Source organism: Primulina tabacum, chromosome 11, assembly GCF_025594145.1.
Source record: "Primulina tabacum isolate GXHZ01 chromosome 11, ASM2559414v2, whole genome shotgun sequence".
Lineage (NCBI taxonomy): Eukaryota > Viridiplantae > Streptophyta > Magnoliopsida > Lamiales > Gesneriaceae > Primulina > Primulina tabacum.
This window is the reverse complement of record NC_134560.1, coordinates 9,360,186-9,371,962: the sequence shown is the minus strand read 5'-3', so window position 1 is coordinate 9,371,962 and position 11,777 is coordinate 9,360,186.

Here is an 11,777-nt window from a genome sequence, read left to right as displayed (position 1 = left end):
CGATTGGTGCAATGAGACTTGAGTTCTGACTTTCTTGATCAAGGGGTTGAAGAATATGGCTAATTAGGGTAAGTACGAATAAGAATAATGTTATTCTAAATCACAAGAAGTTATGAACTCACGGCTAGCTGTATCTTTGAACCATTGAGGGTCACACATGTATCAGATTATGTGTTCTCGTTAGATAGTCAAGTTCAAGGAGTTGAATATGAGGACTTTAGTTTTACAGAGATCAAAAAGATTGCTTATAAAAAGAGTTTATAAGTAGATTCCTTGTATTTGAAGTTGTGGAAGTTATATTACTGTTAATTAAGTGAGGAGAGTGAAACGACCTTGTTTTTGGTGAAAGAGTTCACAAAACTGACAGCTGCCAAAATTGGATCGGTGAAAATTTTGATATTCGAAATTTTCAATTTTCATTATATGACAAGATTTGTACCATCGGAACATCAGTGCTGTCTGATCGTCGATTGAGGTTATAACGAGTTCAAAATTATTTATTTTGTAAATTTAGAATCTAATAATTAAATAATAATGTTAGTAGTGTTTACTACTATATGTACATGATTCTCATTAAATATTCTAGAGAGGTCTAAAATTGATTAATCGATTAACAATTAATTAAAAAATTAAATAATTGTTATTTAATTTTACATATATGTCTATACATATACTGTATATATGAAGTATATATCACGCATTATCAAGAGTTGACTTTGCATGATATATAAAACATTAGAATTTTAATTAATTATAAAAACAAGAATCCTAATGGGATTATGATTATGAATCCTAATAGGAGAAAGATTCCTGATGTGATGAGAAATCAAACTCTATAAATATTTCATTGAGCGTCATATTAAAATAAGACAGTTTTCGCACACACCAAAATTTCTCTTCTCTCCTTCCTCAACAAAGTTTTCGGCCACCTTGAATTTTCACAAGAAAAATTTCACGGCCACATTGCCGCAAGTTCTCTGAAACTCCGGAGATCCAGTTTTGACGCAAAATTGTTTAGGATCTCTAATGTAATCTAAACAAGGAATCCATTTTCCGATCGTGAAATTGATTAGGTGATACAAAGGAGGAAGATCCATTTGTAGAAAAATACTAGAATTGCTATATCCACTTAAAAATCGAAATAGTCGGAGACGATGTTAAATACTCAAAGGTAAATAAACTAAAACACCATATGAATGTTGTAAATTATACGGTGCCTAAGGAATGTTACGAACGTCAAAATTAAAATTTTTAAACTTTCGATCCGTCTTGGTTGCTAGAAAACAGTACTCCAACACCAGAATTCTTCATAAAGGCGAAGGGTGCAAATATGAGACTGATATTGGCTGGTGCTTGCAGTTTCTCGACGGATTCCAGTTTGGGCGTGTAAGATATATGATATATTTTGTTTAACAGTAAAACACTTAAGACAATATATGACCGTAAATTTGTGTTTATCATAATTAAGTGTTATGTGAAATGTTACAATATTTCAGACAACATGCAGCAGAATTTGTAAGTTTGTACCACAAATTAATTTTAAGTAAATACAATGGAACGAAATAAATTTTGTGCGGTGCCTCGGGCAAAAATAATAACTAGAAACCAACAAGTTTGCAAAAAAAATTAACACTAGTGATTTTAATAAAAAAACCAATTTTCTCAATACGTTGAGAAAATCAAATGCTTCCTAAAACAAATAACCACGCTTAAAACAATATTTAAGAAAGCAAAACACGATGCCAAAATTGGAGCGACAAAAACAAATATTCAGCCAACTCCTTCACAGTTGTTTTCCGCTGATGTTTCCAACAATCACGACAACACGTGGATTCAGCACTCTTCGATCAGCAGCAACATTGTAGATTTTTTTCTCTAAAGTTTATGGCGAGAAAAGGTGCAAGAGTATTTATGTGCTTCTGCGCAAATCACCCCCTTTGCATGTGATGAATCCTCTTATTTATAGCCCTAGGGTTTATCAACAAGAAAACCTACATAATATGAAAAGTAAGAGTTTTATTAGAAACAAACTCTTTTTAAACAATGATACTATATCACAAAAATCTTAGCATAATTATCACATTATGTAGAAAGACAAAACCATAATTAAATATTCAAAATCATATTAATAAAGAAAAAATAATCTCGGGAAATAAATTTAATAAGGAAATTATATCTCCCTTCAATCTCCCATTTTTTGTCTTTCTGGACAAAATGAGATCAAATCTCAGTTTAACTCAAGTTAACTCCCCCTTAATATGAGAATTTTTCTTCCCGTGATTAAAGTTACACAGAAGACAACAGCTGCATAATAACATTAACAATTCAGAGTAAACAGAAACATATGAGGGAAAGCAAATACTTTTATCAATCAAATCAGAGAGAAACAAACACAATGAAGAGCCAAGCATTAAAAGAGAAAGCAAGAAAAACAAGGTTCAAAACATAAAAACTATCAAATAAAAACTATAATTTGATACTTTCAATTCACAGTCTCTTCATCAGCATCTTCACCATCCTTGGTGCCCGATGGTCCATCAGCATCAATATCAGCTTAGGGTTTGAGTTTGAACTTCTTCATCTCCTCCATTTTTTTTGTCCAAAATGGACTAGCTGCCTCCAGAGCCAATCGATAGTCAGCAACTAAAATCTCATAATAGACAAGATTAGCTTTGGCTTGAATTATTTTGGCCAGGAGCATGGTCTACCTAGGCTTGGATGGCAGTCGTGGAGAGCATTACACATCCCGTAGATCCAGTAGTATTGTGAGTTCTTTGAGGGACATAGTATGCAACAGGGTAGTATGAGAATAAGATCATGGAAGGTCAATCTTCTGATTGCCCTTGAAGAAAGCCGGAGCAGTTTTAAATAGATCACTGATGTCAGAGAGCTGCTCATCAATGTCCCAAACAAATCCTTGAGATTCAAGCATTCCACATATCAGTGAGGAGAACGGGAGTTTTGACGCTTTGAGGACTCCTTCAGCATATTGAAGCACAGTCCTGAAGACTAGCTTCCCAAAATTAAACACTCCATTAGTCCCAATGGAGCACAAAATCAAAGCTTGGTGTCAGGTCACAGTGGTGGAATTTGTATAGGGTGTCCAGTTACGAATAGCCATCTTGTGTAACACCGAATAAAAATATCAAATTTTCATATGAGAGTCTTTGTGGATGTGCTGGAAATTGAGTGATAAGAACCCCGGTGAGTGTCGAAGTGACATCATGAATGTCAGGAAGGAGTCCATCTTCAGAATCTGATGGTTTATGGTAATACAAATTAATCGCAGCAGCATTGAACGCATAAATTAGTGTCTCGAACAAATAATTTCCCATATTTGGCCTGATCTTTCATCACCAACCACATGTGATAGATTGACATAGAATTCCAGCACATGTTTGCGACAAAATGGTGTGACGGCTGAAACCATTGAATACAACTGAAAGTGCTTAAGAAATGCTATCAAATTTTACCTTGCAAAGGTATCACCATCCAAATTATTTTCTTCCAGGAAGTCTCGATGTGCATACAAATACCACTGAACAACTGATTTCTCAGTGTAGAATTTGTCACTGAAAGTCATTGTCAGATCATAACCACTAAGATCAGTGTTGTCCTCAATGTCCTCAACATCTTCGGCAACATCTGCATCAGCAAGGGAATCTTCAACGATTTCATCAACAGTAGCAGTAGCCTCATCAAAGGCTTTATCACGACTGTGAGAAGATGAGGAAGAGTCTGAACCCTCGGGACGATTGTCCTCAAATTCTTGCATCATTTCAGCTGGGTAGGAGTAGAACTAGAAGGGACATAAGACTTGTCATTCTTCAAAGTGGCCATGAACTGGGCCAAAAAAATTTCATCTTCATCAGGCTGGGTAGTCTTTGGTGAAGGAACAATGGTGGCATTTTCATTAGAATTTGTAGCTTCATCAGACAAAGAGCTAGTCGTCTTTGCCAATGCAACTTCTTCCAAGCCATAAATTCATAATCCGCATCTTCCGAGTCATCCCCCGAAGTGTTCTCTGGATCAGCAAGAGATGGTCGGCTGTGCCCCTCCCTTTTGTGACGAAATCACTTGGATGTGGTCAAGTCAGTGTTGTACCCTGCCTGTCTTTTTGATCTTCTGACTCGCGGTAGAGGTGGACATGCCCTGTAGACAGCAGTAAAATCAAGAAAATTTTCAATAGCTATCTCATTTCCCGGCTCTCCTAGGGCGATTACTTCCAGTGGCACAGACTCTTCAATGGCAGGTATCATCTCCAGAAATGGCTCAATAGTGGATGTTGCGGGAGATGTTGTGGGAGCAGGGTAACATCTTCCCTGTATCTCATTTCACTTCTAATGTCGAGTGGGTCGTATCCATTTCCTGCCATTGATACAACCTAAATTGTGAGTAAAGAAGAAAAAACAAGAAAATTACAGAGAATTGAGAGAAATTGAACAGAGAGAAATCACGAAATCTTGCAGAAAGAATTTTGCAGATAATGTGGAGTGAAACAGTGTGGATTAAATAGATAAGCACGCACGCTCAGTACAACAGTAACAAAATCAAGATTCACCCACTCAATTGATCTGATCTTAATGGTAAAAAAAATTTAACGGGTAAAATATTTTCATCCGTAAACACTTACCAAAATTACCGAGATAATTGCGCCTAATATCTTTTCAAAATAATTTCAGAATTAAAACACACATCGATTTAATACCAATGAACCATCGACAATCACAAATATTGTAATTCTAGCAAAATATGGATTTTCGCCGAATTTTCTCTATTGAAATACTCAACTTCTTATGACGCAACAATATTCACAATATTATGTTTATGCATGACCTATTATGTCTAGAAACAGAGTATAACAGAAATAGAACCATGAAAACAAGTATGATATATGTTCACAGATGAAGTGTTTTTACAAATGTTGGCAACATCTCCTGACAACACGTTGAATTCCAAAAAATTAATTTTAATTTTTCTGCACACTTAGAGGCTTATCAACTTTCTGACCATAGAAGTGATAGCTCCCACACTAGAAGAACGTTTTCTTTAAGATTCCTCTAGGTATCTTTTTCCAATTTCTTCTAACACAGAACATATTTATAATTTGTTTTTCTTTTTACTCAATTTTCTCAAGTCACCTTTTACATGAGACAAGGTCATGGAGTACATGATCATCCTTCAACTACTTTGTGATGTGATTAGAGTATTAATCATGTTCAAGTGTGTTAAGTTAAATAGAACAAGAAATTGTAAATGCAATAGAAGATTGTGCAACATTATTCCAACACATCATATCACAATATGAATGAAATACAGAATGACTAAGTCTTAAAAATGCACATGCATGTTAGGTGTTGTCTGAGATGTTGTAACATCTAAGACAACATCTATGATGGTTTAGGCAGAACAAATGCTAAAAAACTTCCTAATGTTGGAAAATCTAGCACTTTTGTGAATATATCTGCCAGTTGGTTATTTGTACCAACAAATTCCATTCGAATCAACCATTTCTCTACTAAATCTCGAATAAAATGATGTCGGATGTTAATGTGTTTTGTTCGAGAGTGTTGTACTGGATTTTTGAAATGTCAATTGCGCTAGAATTATCACAGTATACAACCAAGGTTTCACTGTTAAGTCTATAGTCTTTTACCATTTGGTTCATCCACAAGAGTTGAGGGCAACAACTTCCAGCCTGCTACATATTCAGAGTCAGCAGTTGTGGCAGCTGGAAGTGAAACACAATTTTTTTTCCTACTATGCCACGAGATTAAATTATTGCCAAGATAAAAACAACCTCCAGATGTACTCTTTCTATCATCTAAATCACCAGCTCAGTCAGCATCAGAAAATCCTACCAAATTGGAGTTAGTTTCTTGAGTGTATCATAATTCTAAATCAATTGTTCCTGCTATATAACGTCGAATACGCTTAACAGCTTTTAAGTGAGAAATTTTAGGATGGAATTGATATCTAGCACACAAGCATACACTAAACGTTATGTTATGTCGACTGGCTGTCAAATACAGAATGCTTCCTATGATGCTGCGGTATAAAATGTTGTCAACATTTTCGGCAACATCATCTTTGCACAATTTTCACTTAAGCCTATAGGTGTCTTCATGTTTTTGGTGTTTTCATTTAAAAATTTTTTAACTAGATTTTTGGCATACTTACTTTGACACAAAAATGACATCATGCATTTGTTTAATTTGCAAACCAATAAAGAAAGTCAACTCACCAATCATGCTCATTTCAAAAGTAGATGAAATACACTCAAAAAAATCATCAGCATGTTTTTTAGAGGATGCACCAAAAATTATGTAATCAATATAATTTGGCAGATAAGGATTTCACCTTTAGATTTTTGAATAAAAAGAGTTTTATTTACCTCACCTCGTTTGAAGCCCATTTAAAGTAGATACTCAGTCATTCTTCCATATCAAGCATGTGGTGCTTGCTTCAAATCATAGAATGTCTTTTTCAATTTGTAGAAATGATCCAAATGATATGGATCCTCAAAGCCTTTAGGTTGTCTTACATACACTTCTCACACAAAATGTCATTCAAAAATGCACATTTGACATCCATTTTAAAATGTTTGATTTTCATGTAGCATACAATTGCTAGCAATAGTCAGACTGATTCAGTACGGGTAGCATGAGCAAAGGTCTCATCAAATCAACCCCTTCAACCTATGTATACCCTTGAGCAACCAACCTTGCTTTGTTTCGAATGATGTTTCCTGACTCATCGGTTTTATTTTTGAAAATTCATTTTGTACCAATTATATTTCCATGGTCAGGAGGTGGAACTAAATACCACACATCATTTCGAACAGATTGTTCAAGCTCATCATGCATTACATTGGTCCAAAACTCATCTTTTAAAGCTTCATCGACATTTTTGGAATTGGAAATAAAACATGAAAATCTGACCTATGAGTACATGGAGCTCATGCACACTAGTCCAACCATCTTGCGGTAATCGATCTCTTCTTTCTTTCGAGTTTGAACTTATCCATGCACATTTCCAATTATTTGAGATGATGAATGATTTTTCTGGATTTTGGTTGGAATGTTCTGTCCATCATCTACTTCATCATCATCACTGTGTATTACATCTTCAGGTTAAGTGACTTCAGTGTCACATGTTGTGCTAGGTCTTATAACATTTGAGGCAACACCTGTATTTTCCAGTAAGATTGAAATTTCCAGAAGATCTTCCACATCATCTTCAGCTGTTTTGTTTTTGAGATCTGCACAGTCATCAAAGACAACATTAACTGATTCAATGATAGTCCTTGTTCTTAGGTTGAACATGCAATATGCACGAATATTCGTGGCATATCTCACAAACAAACACTTGTCACTTTTCGAATCAAATTTTGTAAGTTGGTCCCTTTCATTCAAAGTATAAAAAACACAACAAAAAACATGAAAATATTTAAGGTCATGCTTCTTTCCCATGATTATCTCATAAGATGTCATGGTTGAACCACTTCTTAAATACACCATGTTCGAAATATGACATGCAAAGTTAAGGGCCTCTGCCCAAAATGCTTTGAAATGTTCTTCGAAGCTAGCATCACCCTAGCCATTTACTGTAATGTTCTGTTCTTGCGTTTGGCTCTGCCATTTTCTTGTGGGGTTTTTGGAGCCGAATACTCATGTGAAATTCATTTCCTGTCACAAAAGGATGAGATTGAAGAGTTTTAAATTTCCTTGCCATGATCAGTCTTGATCCTTCTCACCTTCAAATTATGGAAGTTTGTAATCCTTGTGATTAACTGTTTAAAAGTATCAAAAGTGTCTGAATTTTCCCTAATAAAACTTACCCATGAAAAACGTGAGAAATCATCGACACACACAAAAGAATACTTCTTACCTACGAAGCTTTCCTCTTCAATAGGACCCATAAGGTCCATGTGTAGTAACTCGAGACAACGTGTTGCCCCAAAGTGTTGCAATATGGGGTGTGACATGTGAGTTTGCTTACCCTTTTAACAATCTCCACAAACATATGGTATACCATATGATAGATTTGGCATACCTCGTGCTGCATCGTACTTACATAAGTTCTTCAGGGTTTTGAAATTCACATGCCCGAGTTTTTGATGCCAAAGGTCAAGTTCACTGACTTGTTCATGTTTGCATGTACATTCTTCACATATTTGATAAGAGTTGTCCGAAGAACTTGTTCTTCTCATAATGCACGCGTTAGTTTCATCGAAAACCTCACAAGTATGTTTATTAAACTTGACATGTAAATCATCATCACACAATTGGCTTATGCTTATCAAATTTGAATTTAATCCTTTGACATGAAGCACATTGTGGAGCATTGGCAGTCCTTCGACATTTAATGTTCTCTTTCCAACAATCTTTCCTTTAGCTCCCCCTCCATAGGTTACTCTACCACCTTTTTGATCAATATAATCAATGAGATGTTCTCGTGATCCTGCCATTTGGCGTGAGCTTCCACTATCAAAGTATCAGTGACCTGCAGTGTTAGTTTTTAATGATGTATAGACAACATTACAATGAGTTTTTACCTTTGATACCCAAATTTGTCTTACTGTAGGTCGACGATTGGAGGTGTTGTGGCAAGTGTTGGGCAACATTCGGGGCAACATCCAATTCGCATTTGTATTCATGCAGTCTTCCCTAAGTTTAAAACAGTAGGGCCTGATATGTCCATGCTTAAAACAGTAATGACACACATACCTGCGTTTTCTTTGCTTCGAAAGAGGTGCAACATGTTGTCTTTTTGGTGGAGGACTTTTACTCGAAGATGTGGATTGTGACTGTTTAGAAGAAACTATTTTTCCTTTCATAAAAACAGTTGATTTAGATGATTCACCAATTTCAAACACACTGTCTTTGAAATCTAAACCCTTCTTGTCATCTCTTCCCATCAAAATTATGGATTCAAGCTTAGATGTGCTCAAATTGAACTCGATTAGTGTCTCAGTCACCTTCTGAAGCTCATTCTTGATCTTACATAGTTCCAAGTCCTTTTTGCTCAGGATTACTTTAAGTTTGGTAACCACAGTTTCCAGTTCAGTGTTTTCCTTCACGAGAGGTGTTAAACTTATTTCTTTTAATCAAATCAGTGTACAACTCTTCATAAAGCTTCTGTACATTCTCAAGAGTGATTTCTTCATCATCAGCTTCCAAATAATCATCTGCACTTGAGTTTCCGGAAGTTTTAGAATTTAAACATAGTAATTTTGAACACGTGTTGCGCCCAGGGATGGCAACACATAAATGATTCACTTGTAGCCGACGTTTTTATATCAAAAGTGGAGTTAAAAAGGTGTGATTTTTTCTTCATTGGACTCCTTATCCTCATCAGATTCTTTATCACTTAGAAAAACAATGTACCCTTTATTCTTGCGAGTTCTATTTGCACATTCATTGGCATAATATCAATTCCATTGCATTCTCTAAATTGTACTGAATCATACTTCTTCGGATTAAACTGACCCTTATCTTCATTTCTTCGTCGAAACTGGCCTTGGGCAAGAAAATTCTGTGGTTTTTCAAAGGGCCAGTAAACTAGGAAAACTTGATGGTTTTTCAGCTTTCTTCTTGTCTCTGATTCTCTTCAAATAATCCCAAAATTTCTTTGTGATGTATGAAATAGAATCCTCACAAAAGTCCGATTCATTAACCTCTTGGGATAGTTGAGGAAGATCATTATACGAATCATTAGAAACTTGGAATGCAATAGTCTTGCCCTAGTCCTTTTTTCTGCATGTCCATGTTCATTTTGAAAGTACAAAGTGAACTTATCAAATCCTCCAAAGATATCTGAGTTATATCCTTAACTTCATCAATTGCACATATTTTTATGTTGAACCTTTTGGGCAAAGATCAGAGTACTTTTCTTACTAGACGTTCGTTCGAGATGGGATCACCTAGACTGCATTCTTCATTGGCAATCTCCCTGAGGCGTCGATCATAATCAATGATTATTTCGGTTTCTTCCATTATCAGATTCTCGAATTTTGATTTAAGCATTCTCAATTTTATTCTGCTCATACTTTCCGAACCTTCACAATGTTTATGAAGGATTTCCCATTCATCCTTGGTCGATACAAAATTTTTAAGATCGACTGAGGTGATAATAGCATTTAAGGCCTTCGAGTTGTGGTTCGAGATCTGTACTTCCTCAGCAGACCACTCATTCTCAGGCTTTATCAAGGTGTCACCATCTTCATCTATTCTTTTCGGTGGATTCCAACCATTGATAACGCGTTGCCACCCTCGTTCATCTATGGATTTAATGTATATTCTGATCTTGACCTTCCATAGGCTGTAGTTGGATCCTTCCAGGACAGATGATCGAAGTCATGCGTTTGCAATTGACGCGTCCATCAAAAAGACCTTGTTGAAACAAAATAATCAGGATCAACACTTAGTATACCAAGATATCGCTCTGGTACCACTTGTAACATATGAAATATATTTTTTTACCGTAAAACATGTAAGACGGTATATGACCGTAAATTTGTGTTTATCATAATTAAGTGTTATGTGAAATGCTACAACATTTCAGACATGCAGCGGAACTTATAAGTTTGTACCAAAAATTAACTTTAAGTAAATACAATGGAACATAATAAATTTTGCACAAGTATAAATACTTATGTTGTGCCTCAGGGCAAAAATAATCACTAGAAAACCAACGATTTTGCAACAAAACTAACGCTAATGATTTTAATCAAAAACCAATTTTCTCAACACGTTGAGAAAATCAAATGCTTCTAAAACAAATAACCATACTTAAAACAGTATTTAAGAAAGCAAAACACGATGTCAAAACTGGAGCAACAAAAATAAATCTTCAGCCAACTCCTTCACAGTTGTTGTCTTCAGATGTCTCCAACAATCACGACAACACGTGGATTCAGCACTCTTCGATCAGCAGCAACCTTGTAGATTGTTTTCTAAAGTTTATGGCGTGCAAAGGTGTAAGAGTATGTATATGCTTCTACATAAATCACTCCGTTTGGATGAGATGAATCTTCTTATTTATATAATTAGGGTTTATCAACAAGAAAACCTACAGAATATGGAAAGTAAGAGTTTTATTATAAATAAACTCTTTTTAAACAATGATACTATATCACAAAAATCTTAGCAAAATTATAACATTAATTATCATATTATCTAGAAAGACAAAACCATAATTAAATATTCAAAATCATATCAACAAAGAAAAAATAATCTTGAGAAATAAATTTAATAAGGAAATTATATTTCCCGGCGAACACTCGAAATTCAAGAATCAGATTCTCATAAAAAGAATTAGGCGACAGAAATGGAAATCACCCCCACTTGGGATGTTGAGGATGGACGTGGATGCCTCATACAATCCACATGTGAATTCTTACACTGTCTGGGGCGCTCTTAGCGATCACAAAGGAAAACTGATTATGACTTTTGGACAGCAAACAAAAGCCTCCCACTTCGTTAATACATGGTGAATTAATGGCAATACACGAAGGTTTAAGGATTTTATTAGAGAAGGGATATCAAGATGTTTTAATTACGACATATTCTCTTTTGACGGTGCAAGTAGTCACCAAACAGACGAGGATTTAGGCTACATTAGAATCATTACGGCTGAGCTTGGGGAGATTATCTTGAGTCCTGCGGGTTCTTCATTTTGCCATGTTAAACGCACGATAAACACAATGGCTAATGTTTTGGCTAAAGTTTTTGTTTCTTCCCCTTCACCTTAAACTCGTATCTACCGACTTTTAA